General features: G+C 41.1%; 1 long non-coding RNA gene across 1 annotated transcript; it reads left to right on the top strand.

Moving 5' to 3' along the window:
• Positions 1 to 11,502: 11,502 nt before the first annotated feature.
• On the top strand, positions 11,503 to 12,789 carry LOC117126468. Its single transcript, XR_004449052.1, has 2 exons — positions 11,503 to 12,136; positions 12,313 to 12,789. It is a non-coding gene; the product is annotated as an uncharacterized LOC117126468 (long non-coding RNA).
• The last annotated feature ends 9,870 nt before the right edge of the window (positions 12,790 to 22,659 follow it).

A 22,659-nucleotide genomic window follows, 5' to 3' on the forward strand; every position in this document is an offset into this window, starting at 1 on the left:
GAATAAATCTCATAGGAGTTGGGATGAAGAAGTTATCCCACTTTCAAATCAGGTGATTCCAGTTTCCCAGTTTGGGAATAGGACAGCTTCTTCGTCGTTCCAATCAAACCAGGATGAATCACTTTGTAAGAAGCTTGATTTGGATACATAAAGTGGTGGAGAATCACCAGGAAGTTGAATAAATCTCATAGGAGTTGGGATGAAGAAGTTATCCCACTTTCAAATCAGGTGATTCCAGTTTCCCAGTTTGGGAATAGGACAGCTTCTTCGTCGTTCCAATCAAACCAGGATGAATCACTTTGTAAGAAGCTTGATTTGGATACATAAAGTGGTGGAGAATCACCAGGAAGTTGAATAAATCTCATAGGAGTTGGGATGAAGAAGTTATCCCACTTTCAAATCAGGTGATTCCAGTTTCCCAGTTTGGGAATAGGACAGCTTCTTCGTCGTTCCAATCAAACCAGGATGAATCACTTTGTAAGAAGCTTGATTTGGATACATAAAGTGGTGGAGAATCACCAGGAAGTTGAATAAATCTCATAGGAGTTGGGATGAAGAAGTTATCCCACTTTCAAATCAGGTGATTCCAGTTTCCCAGTTTGGGAATAGGACAGCTTCTTCGTCGTTCCAATCAAACCAGGATGAATCACTTTGTAAGAAGCTTGATTTGGATACATAAAGTGGTGGAGAATCACCAGGAAGTTGAATAAATCTCATAGGAGTTGGGATGAAGAAGTTATCCCACTTTCAAATCAGGTGATTCCAGTTTCCCAGTTGGGAATAGGACAGCTTCTTCGTCGTTCCAATCAAACCAGGATGAATCACTTTGAAGAAGCTTGATTTGGATACATAAAGTGGTGGAGAATCACCAGGAAGTTGAATAAATCTCATAGGAGTTGGGATGAAGAAGTTATCCCACTTTCAAATCAGGTGATTCCAGTTTCCCAGTTTGGGAATAGGACAGCTTCTTCGTCGTTCCAATCAAACCAGGATGAATCACTTTGTAAGAAGCTTGATTTGGATACATAAAGTGGTGGAGAATCACCAGGAAGTTGAATAAATCTCATAGGAGTTGGGATGAAGAAGTTATCCCACTTTCAAATCAGGTGATTCCAGTTTCCCAGTTTGGGAATAGGACAGCTTCTTCGTCGTTCCAATCAAACCAGGATGAATCACTTTGTAAGAAGCTTGATTTGGATACATAAAGTGGTGGAGAATCACCAGGAAGTTGAATAAATCTCATAGGAGTTGGGATGAAGAAGTTATCCCACTTTCAAATCAGGTGATTCCAGTTTCCCAGTTTGGGAATAGGACAGCTTCTTCGTCGTTCCAATCAAACCAGGATGAATCACTTTGTAAGAAGCTTGATTTGGATACATAAAGTGGTGGAGAATCACCAGGAAGTTGAATAAATCTCATAGGAGTTGGGATGAAGAAGTTATCCCACTTTCAAATCAGGTGATTCCAGTTTCCCAGTTTGGGAATAGGACAGCTTCTTCGTCGTTCCAATCAAACCAGGATGAATCACTTTGTAAGAAGCTTGATTTGGATACATAAAGTGGTGGAGAATCACCAGGAAGTTGAATAAATCTCATAGGAGTTGGGATGAAGAAGTTATCCCACTTTCAAATCAGGTGATTCCAGTTTCCCAGTTTGGGAATAGGACAGCTTCTTCGTCGTTCCAATCAAACCAGGATGAATCACTTTGTAAGAAGCTTGATTTGGATACATAAAGTGGTGGAGAATCACCAGGAAGTTGAATAAATCTTATAGGAGTTGGGATGAAGAAGTTATCCCACTTTCAAATCAGGTGATTCCAGTTTCCCAGTTTGGGAATAGGACAGCTTCTTCGTCGTTCCAATCAAACCAGGATGAATCACTTTGTAAGAAGCTTGATTTGGATACATAAAGTGGTGGAGAATCACCAGGAAGTTGAATAAATCTCATAGGAGTTGGGATGAAGAAGTTATCCCACTTTCAAATCAGGTGATTCCAGTTTCCCAGTTTGGGTATAGGACAGCTTCTTCGTCGTTCCAATCAAACCAGGATGAATCACTTTGAAGAAGCTTGATTTGGATACATAAAGTGTTGGAGAATCACCAGGAAGTTGAATAAATCTCATAAGAGTTGGGATGAAGAAGTTATCCCACTTTCTAATCAGGTGATTCCAGTTTCCCAGTTTGGGAATAGGACAGCTTCTTCGTGGTTCCAATCTAACCAGGATGAATCACTTTGTAAGAAGCTTGATTTGGATACATAAAGTGGTGGAGAATGACCAGGAAGTTGAATAAATCTCATAGGAGTTGGGATGAAGAAGTTATCCCACTTTCAAATCAGGTGATTCCAGTTTCCCAGTTTGGGAGTAGAAAAGCTTCTCCGTCGTTTCAATGAAAGCAGGATGAATCACTTTGTAAGAAGCTTGATTTGGATACATAAAGTGGTGGAGAATCACCAGGAAGTTGAATAAATCTCATAGGAGTTGGGATGAAGAAGTTATCCCACTTTCAAATCAGGTGATTCCAGTTTTCCCAGTTAGGGAATAGGACAGCTTCTTCGTCGTTCCAATCAAACCAGGATGAATCACTTTGTAAGAAGCTTAATTTGGATACATAAAGGGGTGGAGAATCACCAGGAAGTTGAATAAATCTCATAGGAGTTGGGATGAAGAAGTTATCCCACTTTCAAATCAGGTGATTCCAGTTTCCCAGTTTGGGAATAGGGCAGCTTCTTCGTCGTTCCAATCAAACCAGGATGAATCACTTTGTAAGAAGCTTGATTTGGATACATAAAGTGGTGGAGAATCACCAGGAAGTTGAATAAATCTCATAGGAGTTGGGATGAAGAAGTTATCCCACTTTCAAATCAGGTGATTCCAGTTTCCCAGTTTGGGAATAGGACAGCTTCTTCGTCGTTCCAATCAAACCAGGATGAATCACTTTGTAAGAAGCTTGATTTGGATACATAAAGTGGTGGAGAATCACCAGGAAGTTGAATAAATCTCATAGGAGTTGGGATGAAGAAGTTATCCCACTTTCAAATCAGGTGATTCCAGTTTCCCAGTTTGGGAATAGGACAGCTTCTTCGTCGTTCCAATCAAACCAGGATGAATCACTTTGTAAGAAGCTTGATTTGGATACATAAAGTGGTGGAGAATCACCAGGAAGTTGAATAAATCTCATAGGAGTTGGGATGAAGAAGTTATCCCACTTTCAAATCAGGTGATTCCAGTTTCCCAGTTTGGGAATAGGACAGCTTCTTCGTCGTTCCAATCAAACCAGGATGAATCACTTTGTAAGAAGCTTGATTTGGATACATAAAGTGGTGGAGAATCACCAGGAAGTTGAATAAATCTCATAGGAGTTGGGATGAAGAAGTTATCCCACTTTCAAATCAGGTGATTCCAGTTTCCCAGTTTGGGAATAGGACAGCTTCTTCGTCGTTCCAATCAAACCAGGATGAATCACTTTGTAAGAAGCTTGATTTGGATACATAAAGTGGTGGAGAATCACCAGGAAGTTGAATAAATCTCATAGGAGTTGGGATGAAGAAGTTATCCCACTTTCAAATCAGGTGATTCCAGTTTCCCAGTTTGGGAATAGGACAGCTTCTTCGTCGTTCCAATCAAACCAGGATGAATCACTTTGTAAGAAGCTTGATTTGGATACATAAAGTGGTGGAGAATCACCAGGAAGTTGAATAAATCTCATAGGAGTTGGGATGAAGAAGTTATCCCACTTTCAAATCAGGTGATTCCAGTTTCCCAGTTTGGGAATAGGACAGCTTCTTCGTCGTTCCAATCAAACCAGGATGAATCACTTTGTAAGAAGCTTGATTTGGATACATAAAGTGGTGGAGAATCACCAGGAAGTTGAATAAATCTCATAGGAGTTGGGATGAAGAAGTTATCCCACTTTCAAATCAGGTGATTCCAGTTTCCCAGTTTGGGAATAGGACAGCTTCTTCGTCGTTCCAATCAAACCAGGATGAATCACTTTGTAAGAAGCTTGATTTGGATACATAAAGTGGTGGAGAATCACCAGGAAGTTGAATAAATCTCATAGGAGTTGGGATGAAGAAGTTATCCCACTTTCAAATCAGGTGATTCCAGTTTCCCAGTTTGGGAATAGGACAGCTTCTTCGTCGTTCCAATCAAACCAGGATGAATCACTTTGTAAGAAGCTTGATTTGGATACATAAAGTGGTGGAGAATCACCAGGAAGTTGAATAAATCTCATAGGAGTTGGGATGAAGAAGTTATCCCACTTTCAAATAAGGTGATTCCAGTTTCCCAGTTTGGGAATAGGACAGCTTCTTCGTCGTTCCAATCAAACCAGGATGAATCACTTTGTGAAAAGCTTGATTAGGATACATAAAGTGGTGGAGAATCACCAGGAAGTTGAATAAATCTCATAGGAGTTGGGATGAAGAAGTTATCCCACTTTCAAATCAGGTGATTCCAGTTTCCCAGTTTGGGAATAGGACAGCTTTTTCGTCGTTCCAATCAAACCAGGATGAATCACTTTGTAAGAAGCTTGATTTGGATACATAAAGTGGTGGAGAATCACCAGGAAGTTGAATAAATCTTATAGGAGTTGGGATGAAGAAGTTATCCCACTTTCAAATCAGGTGATTCCAGTTTCCCAGTTTGGGAATAGGACAGCTTCTTCGTCGTTCCAATCAAACCAGGATGTGTTGACATGAAGCAATAAAGAGAGGAGAATGAAGTAAGAAGCAAGAGGGGAACAATTACATCCGGATCAAGCAATCACTCAACTTACCTTGCTAGACAAGTCTGTCCGTACAAGACAACCCTAACTTGGAGTGCAAGACATAAGAGTGACTGATGTAGAAGAGAAGAAGGCAAGAAGAATGTTTGGAATCGCCTAAGGGAAGTGGGGAACCGTTGAGAGTGCAGGTCACGGGTCTGGTTAAGGATTCAAAGTCTTCCCACCCGTTAGGACCTGTCACTATCCAGGACCACTTTGCCCATCTCTCCTCTGTCTTAACTTCTTTGTTTATTGTTTCCTTAATGTCGACATCTTGCTGTATGAATTCTATAAATGGGTTGTTCCCATAAACAAATCATTCAAGGGAAAAGAGTTCTCTATTATTCTCTTTGTCAATCTCTCTCTCTCTCTCTCACGGTTCAACCTAGTTCTTCTCTAATCTCTTCACAAATCTTCCTTAAACTCTCACATAAATCCTATAAAACTCTCATGGTATCAGAGCAGCTGTGCTCTTGAGACCTAAATCTCTTTTTCTTCCGCGAACTCTCTGTGTTTTATTTCTATTTTTGGCAAAGTTCATCCTGTTCTTGAGGTGTTCTTCAATCTCATTTCCAGAATTTGCCAAAAGTAGCAAAGTTCATCCAAAACTTTCGTTTCTCTTTCTCTCTTGATGGATACCTCCGAGAACCCAAAGATGGTAATGATACCAGTTACTCTCAAGGGTCCTAACTACCTGACATGGGCAAGACTTGCCAAAACAGCTCTCGGAGGCAGAGGTCTTTGGGAGATTGTTGAAGAAGGCCGCCCCACCAAGAAGACTGTCCTAGGAGAGGATGGCAAAGAAGTGGTGGTTGCGGATGCTGGGGATAAGAAGAAAGGTCAGGAGGACCTCATGGTGTTGTCTATCATCCAGAATAGCCTCGCCCCTTCTCTCCAAGAGGCTTATGCATTCTGTGAAACTTCCAAGGAGCTGTGGGATACTCTCAAGAAGGTGTATGCCAACAAATCCAACATCAGCAAGGTGTATGAAGTAAAAGGAGCAATCAATTCTCTAAGTCAAGAGGACACAGACTTTGATGCTCATTTTGGGAAGTTCCGGTCTCTATGGGCTGAGCTAGAGATGCTCAGACCCGCAACAGTTGATCCGGATGTTCTACATGAAAGAAGGGAGCAAGATAAGGTCTTTGCCTTGCTGCTCACTCTCAACCCAGGGTATGATGACCTTATTAGGCACATACTGAGGAACAAGGAGCTTCCATCTCTAGATGAAGTGTGTGCTGAGATTCAGAAGGAGCACGGCTCAGTGGGTCTCTTTAAGAGAAAGGGAGAGCTAGTGATGGCCAATCAAGCTGAAGGAGCCGAGAGCAAACCTGCCGGAGTAGCCAACAAAGGGTACTACAAGCCGGAGGAAAAGAAAGTGTGGGTGTGTGATCATTGCAAGAGGAAGGGTCACGGCAAGGACAAGTGCTGGATACTTCACCCACACCTCAAACCGGCTAAGTTCAAGACTGATGGTCGGGCAAACTACTCAGGTGATGTAGGAGAAGCTTCCACGGCCTACCGCACTCATGAGGGCAAGGGAAACCAGGATGAGTCCATCAAGAAATCTGACATTGAGGCACTCATCAAAGCTCTCAAGGAGTCTGGTAAAACTCTTGGTTCCTCCCTTAGTGCATCATATCAATTGCCTAGGAGTTTATTCACGGCGTTTCAAGTTGCTCATGAATCTGATAGAGTTAAACCCTTAGTCATAGACTCAGGAGCCTCTCATCACATGATTAGTGATTTAAATTTGATTAAAAATATCACTCCTGCAGTAGGAAATGTTATGATAGCTGATGGTAACAAGGTTCCAATTAAAGGCATAGGGGAACTTAAATTATTTGAGAAAGAATCCAAAGCTTTCTACATGCCTAGTTTCACTTCTAATCTATTATCTGTGAAAAGGGTGACCAATGACTTGAATTGCAATGTTATATTTACGCCTGATGATGTCTACTTTCAGGATATTGACTCATGTAGGTTGCTTGGCAAAGGTGTGAGCAAGGGAAACCTGTACTTGCTAGAAGACACTAAGCTTGCATCCGATCTATCTGTTGCTTTCAATTCAAGTTTTAATTTCCCTAAAGATGTAATGTGGCATGCTAGATTAGGACATCCTCATTCTCGTGCCTTGAACATCATGTTGCCTAGTATTTCATTCCAGCAAGATTGTGAAGCTTGTATCTTAGGAAAACATTGCAAAACTGTATTTCCCAAGTCTAGTACAATCTATGAACACTGCTTTGATTTAATCCACTCGGATGTATGGACAGCTCCATGTCTTTCTAGAGAACATCACAAGTATTTTGTGACCTTTATTGATGAGAAATCCAAGTACACATGGATCACTCTCTTACAATCAAAGGATAGGGTCTTAGATGCATTTATAAACTTTGAAACATATGTCTCTAACCATTATAATGCCAAAGTTAAGATTTTGAGATCAGATAATGGAGGAGAGTACACCAGCAATGCATTCAAAGCTCATCTAGCCAAACAAGGTGTGATTCATCAAACCAGCTGTCCATACACTCCCCAACAAAATGGTGTGGCCGAGAGGAAGAACAGGCATCTCATGGAGGTCACTAGGAGCATGATGTTCCATACTAGTGTCCCAAAGAGCTTTTGGGGTGATGCGGTCCTAACTGCATGCTACCTGATCAACCGCATTCCTACCAGAGTTCTACAAGACTGCTCTCCATTTGAGGTATTGAACAAAGCTAAACCATCTATTGATCATATGCGTGTGTTTGGGTGCCTTTGTTTTGTTTTGAAACCAGGAGAACTGAGGAACAAACTGGAGGCTAAGAGCACAAGAGCTATGTTCATTGGGTATTCACCAAACCAGAAGGGCTATAAGTGCTATGAACCAGAGACTAGGAGAGTCTTGGTATCTAGAGATGTGAAGTTTGTAGAAACCAGAGGGTACTACAACAACAAGGATTGGAATGAGCTGGAGAACTTGTCTCAATCCGCATCAGATAGAGCAGCCAATCTCAGACAAGTCATGAGGAGACTTGGGGTCAGCTTACCTATGGAAGAGCCGGGACAAGCAGGATCAGATAATGTGGGAGGATCAAGCCGGTCTGAAGAGCAAACCGAGACAACTACAGATGAAGTTGAGATCCAAGAAGCTGCTCCCCTTGATCCTGAGGGGGGAAATCAGGGTGAACCACCTGTATCTGAGGAAGTTCATGATCAAGAAGAGCACCATGACCAAGAGGAGGAAGTGGAGGATCAGAATCAGAACTTGGAAGGTGGAGAAGGCACTCAGAATGAAAATGATCAGCCAGTACTTAGGAGAAGTACTAGGATCAAGAAGCCGGCTTCAAACTGGAACAACACCAGAGTCTACTTCAATGCAGAGGCAGTAGCTCACCCACCCAGTGGCGTGTGCTCCCTAGCTCACTATCCAGAAGAACATCAAGCCTTTGTGGGCTCATTGGATCAGGAATGGATACCAAGAACATATGCAGAAGCTATGGAAGATGATGAATGGAGGGAATCAGTGAATGATGAAATGGGAGCCATGGAGAGGAACAACACCTGGTATGAGACAGAGCTTCCAAAAGGAAAGAAAGCCGTGACCAGCAGACTCATACACACTATCAAGTATCTTGCAAATGGAAAGCCAGAAAGAAAAAAGACCAGATTGGTAGCAAGAGGATACACACAAGTTTATGGAGAAGACTATCTAGACACCTTTGCACCAGTGGCCAAGCTTCACACAATCCGGATTATCCTTTCATTGGCAGTAAATCAAGAGTGGGATCTTTGGCAAATGGATGTGAAGAATGCCTTCTTGCAAGGTGAACTAGAAGATGAGGTATATATGAGACCACCGCCGGGAATGGAAGAGATGGTGAAACCAGGGAATGTACTCAGACTCAGAAAAGCCATATATGGTTTGAAACAATCACCAAGAGCTTGGTATCACAAGCTGAGCACTACACTGAATGGGAGAGGCTTTGTGAAGTCTCAAGCGGATCACACACTCTTCACTCTCACCAGCAAGCAAGGGATTGTTGTGATTCTAGTCTATGTGGATGATATCATCATCACTGGTTGTGACAAGGAGGGGATCAGTTCAACCAAGACCTTTCTTAAAGCCGCATTTGATATCAAAGACCTAGGAGAACTGAAGTACTTCCTCGGCATTGAGATGTGCAGATCAAAGGAAGGATTGTTCATGTCCCAAAGAAAGTATACCCTGGACATCTTAAAGGAGGCAGGAGATCTTGGAGGAAGACAAGCCAAGACACCACTTGAAGAAGGTTACAAGGTATTGCGAGAGGGGGAGTATGAAGATACTCCATTTGAAGATGTCAAACAATATAGACGGATGGTTGGGAAGCTGATCTATCTAACCATCACTCGGCCAGATGTGTGCTTTGCAGTTAATCAAGTAAGCCAACATATGCAAACTCCCAAGGTTCATCACTGGAACATGGTGGAGAGGATACTAAGATACTTGAGAGAGGCACCAGGTCAGGGTGTATGGATGGCTTGCAACAAGAACACTGAGGTGATAGGATACTGTGATGCAGATTGGGCTGGGGACAGAATAGACAGAAGATCAACCACCGGCTATTGTACATTCATTGGAGGAAATCTGGTCACTTGGAAGAGCAAGAAACAGAAGGTAGTGTCTTGCTCTAGTGCAGAAGCAGAGTACAGATCAATGAGGAAGCTAACCAGTGAGCTTATCTGGATAAAAGGGCTTCTAGGCGACTTGGGAATTGAGATCAAAACTCCCATGACCATGCATTGTGACAACCAAGCCGCAATACACATTGCATCCAACTCAGTCTTCCATGAGAGGACAAAACACATAGAAGTGGACTGCCACAAGGTAAGACAAGCAGTAGAGCAGCAAGTGATTCTCCCATGTTATACAAGAAGTGAGGATCAGCTGGCTGACATCTTCACCAAGGCGGCCAGTAGCAAAGTTTGTGAGTCCATTCTTCCAAGACTTGGACTCATAAACCTCCCATGTCAATAATCCCCTCACCATGGAGTATTCTACTCTTTTTCCTTTGCTTGGTTTTTATCCCAAGTGGTTTTTCCAAGTAAAGGTTTTAATGAGGGAATGCTTCATGGTTTCCAAGCTTGACAATCACCACTGTCAAGCTTGAGGGGGAGTGTTGACATGAAGCAATAAAGAGAGGAGAATGAAGTAAGAAGCAAGAGGGGAACAATTACATCCGGATCAAGCAATCACTCAACTTACCTTGCTAGACAAGTCTGTCCGTACAAGACAACCCTAACTTGGAGTGCAAGACATAAGAGTGACTGATGTAGAAGAGAAGAAGGCAAGAAGAATGTTTGGAATCGCCTAAGGGAAGTGGGGAACCGTTGAGAGTGCAGGTCACGGGTCTGGTTAAGGATTCAAAGTCTTCCCACCCGTTAGGACCTGTCACTATCCAGGACCACTTTGCCCATCTCTCCTCTGTCTTAACTTCTTTGTTTATTGTTTCCTTAATGTTGACATCTTGCTGTATGAATTCTATAAATGGGTTGTTCCCATAAACAAATCATTCAAGGGAAAAGAGTTCTCTATTATTCTCTTTGTCAATCTCTCTCTCTCTCTCTCACGGTTCAACCTAGTTCTTCTCTAATCTCTTCACAAATCTTCCTTAAACTCTCACATAAATCCTATAAAACTCTCAGGATGAATCACTTTGTAAGAGGCTTGATTTGGATACATAAAGTGGTGGAGAATCACCAGGAAATTGTATAAATCTCATAGGAGTTGGGATGAAGAAGTTATCCCACTTTCAAATCAGGTGATTCAGTTTCCCAGTTTGGGAATAGGACAGCTTCTTCGTCGTTCCAATCAAACCAGGCTGAATCACTTTGAAAGAAGCTTGATTTGGATACATAAAGTGGTGGAGAATCACCAGGAAGTTGAATAAATCTCATAGGAGTTGGGATGAAGAAGTTATCCCACTTTCAAATCAGGTGATTCCAGTTTCCCAGTTTGGGAATAGGACAGCTTCTTCGTCGTTCCAATCAAACCAGGATGAATCACTTTGTAAGAAGCTTGATTTGGATACATAAAGTGGTGGAGAATGACCAGGAAGTTGTATAATTGTCATAGGAGTTGAGATGAAGAAGTTATCCCAATTTCAAATCAGGTGATTCCAGTTTTCCAGTTTAGGAATAGGACAGCTTCTTCGTCGTTCCAATCAAACCCGGATGAATCACTTTGTAAGAAGCTTGATTTGGATACATAAAGTTGTGGAGAATCACCAGGAAGTTGAATAAATCTCATAGGAGTTGGGATGAAGAAGTTATCCCACTTTCAAATCAGGTGATTCCAGTTTCCCAGTTTGGGAATAGGACAGCTTCTTCGTCATTCCAATCAAACCAGGATGAATCACTTTGTAAGAAGCTTGATTTGGATACATAAAGTGGTGGAGAATGACCAGGAAGTTGAATAAATCTCATAGGGGTTGGGATGAAGAAGTTATCCCACTTTTAAATCAGGTGATTCCAGTTTTGCCATTTGGGAATAGGACAGCTTCTTCGTCGTTCCATTCAAACCAGGAAGAATCATTTTGTAAGAAGCTTGATTTAGATACATAAAGTGGTGGAGAATTACTATGAAGTTGAATAAATCTCATAGGAGCTGCGATGAAGAAGTTATCCCACTTTCAAATCAGGTGATTCAGTTTCCCAGTTTGGGAATAGGACAGCTTCTTCGTCGTTCCAATCAAACCAGGATGAATCACTTTGTAAGAAGCTTGATTTGGATACATAAAGTGGTGGAGAATCACCAGGAAATTGTATAAATCTCATAGGAGTTGGGATGAAGAAGTTATCCCACTTTCAAATCAGGTGATTCAGTTTCCCAGTTTGGGAATAGGACAGCTTCTTCGTCGTTCCAATCAAACCAGGCTGAATCACTTTGAAAGAAGCTTGATTTGGATACATAAAGTGGTGGAGAATCACCAGGAAGTTGTATAAATGTCATAGTAGTTCGGATGAACAAGTTATCCCACTTTCAAATCAGGTGATTCAAGTTTCCCAGTTTAGGAATAGGACAGCTTCTTCGTCGTTCCAATCAAACCAGGATGAATCACTTTGTAAGAAGCTTGATTTGGATACATAAAGTGGTGGAGTATCACCAGGAAGTTGAATAAATCTCATAGGAGTTGGGATGAAGAAGTTATCCCACTTTCAAATCAGGTGATTCCAGTTTCCCAGTTTGGGAATAAGACAGCTTCTTCGTCATTCCAATCACACCAGGATGAATCACTTTGTAAGAAGCTTGATTTGGATACATAAAGTGGTGGAGAATTACCAGGAAGTTGTATAAATGTCATAGGAATTGGGATGAAGAAGTTATCCCACTTTCAAATCAGGTGATTTCGTTTTCCCATGTTGGGAACAAGAAAGCTTCTTCGTCGTTCCAATCAAACCAGGCTGAATCACTTTGAAAGAAGCTTGATTTGGATAAATAAAGTGGTGGAGAATCACCAGGAAGTTGTATAAATGTCATAGGAGTTCGGATGAAGAAGTTATCCCACTTTCAAATCAGGTGATTCCAGTTTCCCAGTTTAGGAATAGGACAGCTTCTTCGTCGTTCCAATCAAACCAGGATGAATCACTTTGTAAGAAGCTTGATTTGGATACATAAAGTGGTGGAGTATCACCAGGAAGTTGAATAAATCTCATAGGAGTTGGGATGAAGAAGTTATCCCACTTTCAAATCAGGTGATTCCAGTTTCCCAGTTTGGGAATAAGACAGCTTCTTCGTCATTCCAATCACACCAGGATGAATCACTTTGTAATAATCTTGATTTGGATACATAAAGTGGTGGAGAATTACCAGGGAGTTGTATAAATGTCATAGGAATTGGGATGAAGAAGTTATCCCACTTTCAAATCAGGTGATTCCATTTTCCCATGTTGGGAACAGGAAAACTTCTTCGTCGTTCCAATCAAACCAGGCTGAATCACGTTGAAAGAAGCTTGATTTGGATACATAAAGTGGTGGAGAATCACCAGGAAGTTGGATAAATCTCATAGGAGTTGGGATGAAGAAGTTATCCCACTTTCAAATTAGGTGATTCCATTTTCCCATGTTGGGAATAGGACAGCTTCTTCGTCGTTCCAATCAAAGCATGATGAATCACTTTGAAAGAAGTTTGATTTGGATACATAAAGTGGTGGAGATTCACCAGGAAGTTGAATAAATCTTATAGGAGTTGGGATGAAGAAGTTATCCCACTTTCAAATCAGATGATTCCAGTTTCCCAATTTAGGAATAAGACAGCTTCTTCGTCGTTCCAATCAAACCAGGATGAATCACTTTGTAAGAAGCTTGATTTGGATACATAAAGTGGTGGAGCATCACCAGGAAATTGTATAAATCTCATAGGAGTTGGGATGAGGAAGTTATCCCACTTTCAAATCAGGTGATTCCGTTTTCCCATGTTGGGAACAGGAAAGCTTCTTCGTCGTTCCAATCAAACCAGGCTGAATCACTTTGAAAGAAGCTTGATTTGGATAAATAAAGTGGTGGAGAATCACCAGGAAGTTGAATAAATCTCGTAGGAGTTGGGATGAAGAAGTTATCCCACTTTCAAATCAGGTGATTTAGTTTCCCAGTTTGGGAATAGGACAGCTTCTTCGTCGTTCCAATCAAAACAGGATGAATCACTTTGTAAGAAGCTTGATTTGGATACATAAAGTGGTGAAGAATCACCAGGAAGTTGTATAAATGTTATAGGAGTTGGGATGAAGAAGTTATCCCACTTTCAAATCAGGTGATTGCAGTTTCCCAGTTTAGGAATAGGACAACTTCTTCGTCGTTCCAATAAACCAGGATGAATCACTTTGTAAGAAGCTTGATTTGGATACATAAAGTGGTGGATAATTACCAGGAAGTTGTATAAATGTCATAGGAGTTGGGATGAAGAAGTTATCCCACTTTCAAATCAGGTGATTCCAGTTTCCCAGTTTGGGAATAAGACAGCTTCTTCGTCGTTCCAATCAAACCAGGATGAATCACTTTGTAAGAAGCTTGATTTGGATACATAAAGTGGTGGAGAATGACCAGGAAGTTGTATAATTGTCATAGGAGTTAAGATGAAGAAGTTATCCCAATTTCAAATCAGGTGATTCCAGTTTTCCAGTTTAGGAATAGGACAGCTTCTTCGTCGTTCCAATCAAACCCGGATGAATCACTTTGTAAGAAGCTTGATTTGGATACATAAAGTTGTGGAGAATCACCAGAAAGTTGAATAAATCTCATAGGAGTTGGGATGAAGAAGTTATCCCACTTTCAAATCAGGTGATTCAAGTTTCCCAGTTTGGGAATAGGACAGCTTCTTCGTCATTCCAATCACACCAGGATGAATCACTTTGTAAGAAGCTTGATTTGGATACATAAAGTGGTGGATAATTACCAGGAAGTTGTATAAATGTTATAGGAGTTGGGATGAAGAAGTTATCCCACTTTTAAATCAGGTGATTCCGTTTTCCCATGTTGGGAACAGGAAAGCTTCTTCGTCGTTCCAATCAAACCAGGCTGAATCACTTTGAAAGAAGCTTGATTTGGATAAATAAAGTGGTGGAGAATCACCAGGAAGTTGAATAAATCTCATAGGAGTTGGGATGAAGAAGTTATCCCACTTTCAAATCTGGTGATTCAGTTTCCCAGTTTGGGAATAGGACAGCTTCTTCGTCGTTCCAATCAAAACAGGATGAATCACTTTGTTAGAAGCTTGATTTGGATACATAAAGTGGTGGAGAATCACCAGGAAGTTGAATAAATCTCAAAGGAGTTGGCAAGAAGAAGTGATCCCACTTTCAAATCAGGTGATTCCAGTTTCCCAGTTTGGGAATAGCACAGCTTCTTCGTCGTTCCAATCAAACCAGGATGAATCACTTTGTGAGAAGCTTGATTTGCATACATAAAGTGGTGGAGAATCACCAGGAAGTTGAAAAAATCTCATAGGAGTTGGCAAGAAGAAGTTATCCCACTTTCAAATCAGGTGATTCCAGTTTCCCAGTTTGGGAATATCACAGCTTCTTCGTCGTTCCAATCAAACCAGGATGAATCACTTTGTGAGAAGCTTGATTTGGATACATAAAGTGGTGGAGAATCTCCAGGAAGTTGAATAAATCTCATAGGAGTTGAGATGAAGAGGTTATCCCACTTTCAAATCAGGTGATTCCAGTTTCCCAGTTTGGGAATATGGTGTGATCCTGATCAGGATTGGAATCAATGGATTGAAGCCAATGTATGGGTCAGCTATACCACTGATCATGGTGCAGTTTAATGGACAGTATCATACTCTTATTGGCATGATCTATGAGGTTCTGGATAGAGAGAAGAGAAGAACTGTTGGTACTGCCTTGAAACAGCTTGAACAAAGAGGATTCAACCAACTGAGCTTAACAGGAGCTATGGAGACCATTCACCTCGTCCAAATATGTATGGAGAACAAGGAAAACATGTCAGAAAGTTTCTGAATTGGGCTACATTTGGATCTAGGCGAAATAAGGCTTTTTCGGTCCAGAAAAAGAGTTTCAGCCAGAATCTTGATCCACTTGCTTTCTAGCTGGCCTAACAGGACGTGGAGGATCTAAAGTTCATTAGGAGACACTCCAAATCAAGTTCAAGTCGTGGCCCATCATAAACCAAAGAAGAACCAGCTTGTTGGTTTGATTTAATTGTAATGTAATGGGTTTAGTTTATTGGGCTTTCATTTAATTTAAACCAAAGACAATTAGGAATTAGAGTAAACCAGATTTGGGTAGATTAGTATTTAAAATAAACCAATTTCGAATTGGATTAGGAGATTAAACCATCTTGGTTTAAATTTAGGGTTTTCAGTTTTATTCTTTTAACATATGTAGCCACGTTTTGGCATGAAAATCAATCAATCGTCATTTTTCTCAACTTCTTTGTTTTGAGTTTTCTCTCAATTCTGCTGGTGTGTAATATCCAGCTTGGGTTCTCTGATTTGGTGTGTCATATCCAGATCAGAAGCCTTGGAGTATCAGGAGGCGAGCCATCTCTCTTGTGTCCCACATCAATCCACAAACCTTGATACAGATCGAGTCTTTGATTCTCTGTTTGCAAGGATTATCTCTGTGATCCATCCTAGACACTAAGCAGGGTGATCCTGTGTCTGTGGAGCAGAAAAAAACATCTTTATAGCATCCATAGCTCTAAGGAGAAGACCATATCCATCACCTTTCATCCACCCACGCCCCTTCAAGTGATCCAGGGAGAGACAGCCATTCCAGGGCTGCACCAAGTGGTATCAGAGCCTCTTGAGGGTTAGGGTTTGAAGTTTTAACAAGGGAGCACGAAATCTATCAGTTAACAAACTGTATTCTATGTCTGGATATGAAGAAGAGCTTACAATTCCATTCTTCTATGGGAAGATTGATACAGAGGCATACCTTGATTGGGAAAAGAAGATGGAGTTTCTCTTTGGACTCCTATACTACACTGAAAAGAAAAAGGTATGTCTAGCAGTCAATGGACTCTGTGGAAGTGCATTCTCATGGTGGCAGAGAGTTTCTCAGACTAGGAGATTTGAAAAAAAACCTCAAATAATTTCATGGGTGGAGATGAAGACCTTGATGAACAAGAGGTTTGTCTCGCAGTGGAAACTTCCAAAACTAAAACCAGAAGCAGCAACAAAGCTTACTACTTTAGATCAGTCTGCCTATTGGTCTGAATTGCCGTTAAAACCGGCTGAGAGAATATCTGTGGTTCCTGTTCTATCATTGAAACAAGAGGAGGAAAAGCTGCAAGCCTCTATATTAGCTTCTCCAAAAAACAGATTGAGGAGAGTCATAAAACTGAACCAGAACCAACAACTCTTTGTTTAAAACTAGAGGAGGAGGCAGAAGTTGCAGAAGCTGAGTGTGGCCACGTGCCTGATCAAATAAAACAAGAAGAAAAAGTTCCTGGAGGGTCATCTAAAGCTCTTGAATTGGTGCTTCCTACTGTTGAGCAAGGTGATAACTTTAAGTCTTTAGCTTGTGAGTTACTAATCAGACCTTTGGTATGTCTTCAGCTCAGCTTAGTGGAACATCTGAGAATTGTTAAGGGCCTGCAACAAGTTGTTTTTGAACCAGGAGGAAGCTTGTGTATGGTTAGAAGAAATAAACAAATTCTGGATCAGAAAGCAACTGCATACAAGCTCAATTTGCAAGGTTCATTCACTCTTGAAAAACAAGATTTGTGGTCAAATCTTTTTAAAGGGAGAGAGAATGGTATGATAAAAACTATTTGCAGAGAGAATGAAGGAGAGTCAGCAGGTAACACGTCCTTTATCAGGTTCATAACTGACCAGAACAAGCTGAGAAGAGATAAACAGGAACTGGTGGTGGTTAAAGAGAAGCCAGAACTGGAGGATGAGTATGGGGACCAAACCACACGACCACCTGACCAGAAGGATGTTAAACTGAGAATATATGGTCTCATGTTCATGAGCAGGACGTGGATAGGATCATCCTGGAGAGAAGCATTCAACTGCAAACTCAACAAAGTAGAGAAATCATCTGCCTTAGAAGCCACATGCAGTGAGGAAAGTTCCAAGATGTTGCTGAGACATGAAGAAGGACTGCAGAGCTTGGTGTTTCTTCCTGGAGGGACTAGAGAGGTGATGATATATCTCATGGCCAGGTCAGGAACTTTGGAGTTAAATTATCAAGGTTCTATCATCCTACAGAGCTTGGATTTGAGGACAAATCCTTTTAAAGGAGGAGGGGATGGTGTGATCCTGATCAGGATTGGAATCAATGGATTGAAGCCAATGTATGGGTCAGCTATACCACTGATCATGGTGCAGTTTAATGGACAGTATCATACTCTTATTGGCATGATCTATGAGGTTCTGGATAGAGAGAAGAGAAGAACTGTTGGTACTGCCTTGAAACAGCTTGAACAAAGAGGATTCAACCAACTGAGCTTAACAGGAGCTATGGAGACCATTCACCTCGTCCAAATATGTATGGAGAACAAGGAAAACATGTCAGAAAGTTTCTGAATTGGGCTACATTTGGATCTAGGCGAAATAAGGCTTTTTCGGTCCAAAAAAGAGTTTGCAGCCAGAATCTTGATCCACTTGCTTTCTAGCTGGCCTAACAGGACGTGGAGGATCTAAAGTTCATTAGAGACACTCCAAATCAAGTTCAAGTCGTGGCCCATCATAAACCAAAGAAGAACCAGCTTGTTGGTTTGATTTAATTGTAATGTAATGGGTTTAGTTTATTGGGCTTTCATTTAATTTAAACCAAAGACAATTAGGATTAGAGTAAACCAGATTTGGGTAGATTAGTATTTAAAATAAACCAATTTCGATTGGATTAGGAGATTAAAACCATCTTGGTTTAAATTTAGGGTTTTCAGTTTTATTCTTTTAACATATGTAGCCACGTTTTGGCATGAGAAATCAATCAATCGTCATTTTTCAACTTCTTTGTTTTGAGTTTTCTCTCAATTCTGCTGGTGTGTAATATCCAGCTTGGGTTCTCTGATTTGGTGTGTCATATCCAGATCAGAAGCCTTGGAGTATCAGGAGGCGAGCCATCTCTCTTGTGTCCCACATCAATCCACAAACCTTGATACAGATCGAGTCTTTGATTCTCTGTTTGCAAGGATTATCTCTGTGATCCATCCTAGACACTAAGCAGGGTGATCCTGTGTCTGTGGAGCAGAAAAAAACATCTTTATAGCATCCATAGCTCTAAGGAGAAGACCATATCCATCACCTTTCATCCACCCACGCCCCTTCAAGTGATCCAGGGAGAGACAGCCATTCCAGGGCTGCACCAGAATAGGACAGCTTATTTGTCGTTCCAATCAAACCTGGATGAATCTCTTTGAGAGAAGCTTGATTTGGATACCTAAAGTGGTGGAGAATCACCAGGAATGAATAAATCTCATAGGAGTTGGCAAGAAGATGTTATCCACTTTCAAATCAGGTGATCCAGTTTCCCAGTTTGGGAATAGCACAGCTTCTTCGTCGTTTCAATCAAACCAGGATGAATCACTTGTGGAGAAGCTTGATTTGGATACAAAAGTGGTGGAGAATCACCAGGAAGTTGAATAAATCTCATAGGAGTTGGGATGAAGAAGTTATCCCACTTTCAAATCAGGTGATTCCAGTTCCCAGTTTGGGAATAGCACAGCTTCTTCGTCGTTCCAATCAAACCAGGATGAATCACTTTGTGAGAAGCTTGATTTGGATACATAAAGTGGTGGAGAATCACCAGGAAGTTGAAAAAATCTCATAGGAGTTGGAAAAAGAAGTTATCCCTCTTTCAAATCAGGTGATCCAGTTTCCTAGTTGGGATGAATACACGCTTCTTCGTCGTTCCAATCAAACCAGGATGAATCACTTTGTGAGAAGCTTGATTTGGATACATAAAGTGGTGGAGAATCACCAGGAAGTTGAAAAAAAAATCTCATAGGAGTTGGGATGAAGAAGTTATCCAACTTTCAAATCAAGTGATTCCAGTTTTCCCAGTTTGGGAATAGGACAGCTTATTCGTCGTTCCAATCAAACCTGGATGAATCTCTTTGTGAGAAGCTTGATTTGGATACATAAGTGGTGGAGAATCATCAGGAAGTTGAATAAAATTCATAGGTGTTGGCAAGAAGAAGTGATCCCACTTTCAAATCAGGTGATTCCAGTTTCCCAGTTTGGGAATAGCACAGCTTCTTCGTCGTTCCAATCAAACCAGGATGAATCACTTTTGAGAAGCTTGATTTGTTTGGATACATAAAGTGGTGGAGAATCACCAGGAAGTTGAAAAAATCTCATAGGAGTTGGCAAGAAGAAGTTATCCCACTTTCAAATCAGGTGATTCCAGTTTCCCAGTTGGGAATAATATCACGCTTCTCGTCGTTCCAAATCAAACCAGGATGAATCACTTTGTGAGAAGCTTGATTTGGATACATAAGTGGTGGAGAATCTCCAGGAAGTTGAATAAATCTCATAGGAGTTGAGATGAAGAGGTTATCCCACTTTCAAATCAGGTGATTCCAGTTTCCCAGTTTGGGAATAGGACAGCTTATTTGTCGTTCCAATCAACCTGGATGAATCTCTTTGAGAGAAGCTTGATTTGGATACATAAGTGGTGGAGAATCACCAGGAAGTTGAATAATCTCATAGGAGTTGGCAAGAAGATGTTTATCCCACTTTCAAATCAGGTGATTCCAGTTTCCCAGTTTGGGAATAGCACAGCTTCTTCGTCGTTTCAATCAAACCGGATGAATCACTTTGTGAGAAGCTTGATTTGGATACTAAAGTGGTGGAGAATCACCAGGAAGTGAATAAATCTCATAGGAGTTGGGATTGAAGAAGTTATCCCACTTTCAAATCAGGTGATTCCAGTTTCCCAGTTTGGGAATGGACAGCTTATTTGTCGTTCCAATCAAACCTGGATGAATCTCTTGAGAGAAGCTTGATTTGGATACATAAAGTGGTGGAGAATCACCAGGCAGTTGAATAAATCTCATAGGAGTTGGCAAAAAGAAGTTATCCCTCTTTCAAATCAGGTGATTCCAGTTTCCTAGTTTGGGAATAGCACAGCTTCTTCTATGAGGTTTTCAGAGTACCAGTACTTGAGTGATGTAAGAACAGATGAGAGATTATTGTATGATGAAGTATGAAGAGTAGAAATGAGTTTAAGAGAATCAGAGAGAGTATAAGAGAGACTGAGAGATTAGGAACGTGTATAGGAGATTAGAGAGACTTAGTAACAAGATTAAGAGACTTAGTAACCAGAGAATAAGAACTAAGAACAAGTTTATGAAGAAGAGAGACTCTCTCAGCTTAAGGGTTACAAAATGAACATAAGAGCTTATATATGCCTTTTACACAATTCATATCAAAACCTAGATCCTAAGGCTATAATTAAAAGATAGAATGGATGGTAAGGATGAGAGAAGAGTGGTCTTTGATGTTCTGGTGATAGCTGGCGCTTTGGACTGAATGAGAGCTCAGATTGCTTATTCATTTGAATGAAGGGAGGAGATTGGTCTTTGCTGTAAAGGTAAGCACCTTTACCTTTCCAGCTTGCACATACAGCTCACTCTGATCCCTTTGGTATATTCCCTTTCCCTCTACACTTCCACGGTCACTATAGGAAAGGATAGAATCAGAGTGAACCGCCCCTCACATTGCACATCTTGATTTGGGCTGAACCGGATGACTTGGGCGTGTGGAGTGGCCGTACGTTGATGGTACGGACCTCCTGTCCGTACCACTATCCCTAACTATGCACATTGCCTTATCTCCTTCTTGACTGATCCCCAAACACCTTCATGATTCACCCTAGACCGTACAAGGCCGTACTGAACGCCCTATCTTTGCACCCACACTTCCATCTTCTCTCTAACTCCTTCACAGCCTTCACATGATCAGTCTAAGTCTTCCTAGACTTAACTTCTCAGATAACTACTTCAGAACACCTCTGAAGCTTGATTGAAACTCTTCTGGACATCTTCTAGAGCTTGCCCTATTATTGTACAAGCTCTATCTTCTCTTCAGTTCAACACTCCCCCTCAAGCTTGACTTTAGGAGATCCTAAGCCAAGCTTGGAACTCTGAAGAGTCTCCCTCATTAAAAACCTTACAAGGAAAACCCATTGGGACAAAACCTTGCAAGGGAAAAAGAGTGGAGCTCCAAGCCTAGGGATTGGCCAGTGAACTCTTGTGCCTTTAGAACCAGTGTGGTTGGACACAAGAAGTTCTGGATCACGGCCTAAACTGGTGCAGCAACTCCTCAAGACTTTGCGCACTCAACAACTCAGCTTCACCTCTTCATGGAACTGGTTTGGATCTCCCCTCTCAACTGACTTCACAGCTTCTTAGAGAAGCTAGGAAAGACCAGGTTCTTCTTTGATGAGGCTCAAGCACTTGTACCTGATACATTATCCCAAAGGTGCATCAGTACTTATCAAGAAACATCACACAATCCATTCAATCATTTTAAGTATCATTTCTAGACTTTAGATTTGAAATTGATGAATGTATTGAATTGAATTGAGCTTAGGACACTTCCCTTATTTTAGATGAGTTCCCACTCGGCCATTGCACCATCTCCATGGCATCATCAGCTCTTGGAAAGGCAGAATGGATTCATCAGTCTTCTCATCAATCACTTCACCATAGAAGCCGCTTTGATCAGTTCACCTTCACCCTTAGACTGCCTAGAATAACTCCGCTGATGATCCTGTCTAGGAGCCTTTGCAAAGACTTGTTACTGACCATGGATCATATGCATTAAGACTCCCCTCAAGCTTAGAACCGTGACTAGAAAGAGCTAAGCTTGTGATGATCATATGCATCCCCATGGTCTTATAACTATCAGTCTTTCATGATAGCTTTCTTCTTGGAGTAACTCTCTCCTTATCTAGGAACTAGGGTGTTTGAATCACCAATAGAGAGACTACAAGACCCACACTTCTATTGCATAATGACCCATGCTACATTCCTGTAGTCTTTGACTGGATATGTCCAATGGTTTATGCATGGCCATCTCTCATTGCATAATCAATCACACTACACTTCCTGTAGATTATGGACTAACATGTCCTAGTGATGATATGCAATGGCACTAGACCTTTGTCTCTACATTCTTGGCTGTTGGCAAGTTACATGTATCACTTCCTGTGTACCTAACACCACCACAACTCAATGCAAGATCAGATCATCCCATTGGGATCAAACCAAGATAATTCATCCTGTTTGATCACCAATGCCACAGCAATATATAAACCTTGAAACAAGCCATCAATCAAGGCAAGAACAAGCAGATTTCAATCTCTAAAATGACAATGCAAGGTTTTACCAATACATTGACACTTTAGGCTCATTTTTAAATGCATCAATACATGAATGCACAAT

Source organism: Brassica rapa, chromosome A01, assembly GCF_000309985.2.
Source record: "Brassica rapa cultivar Chiifu-401-42 chromosome A01, CAAS_Brap_v3.01, whole genome shotgun sequence".
In the NCBI taxonomy this organism is placed as follows: Eukaryota; Viridiplantae; Streptophyta; class Magnoliopsida; order Brassicales; family Brassicaceae; genus Brassica; species Brassica rapa.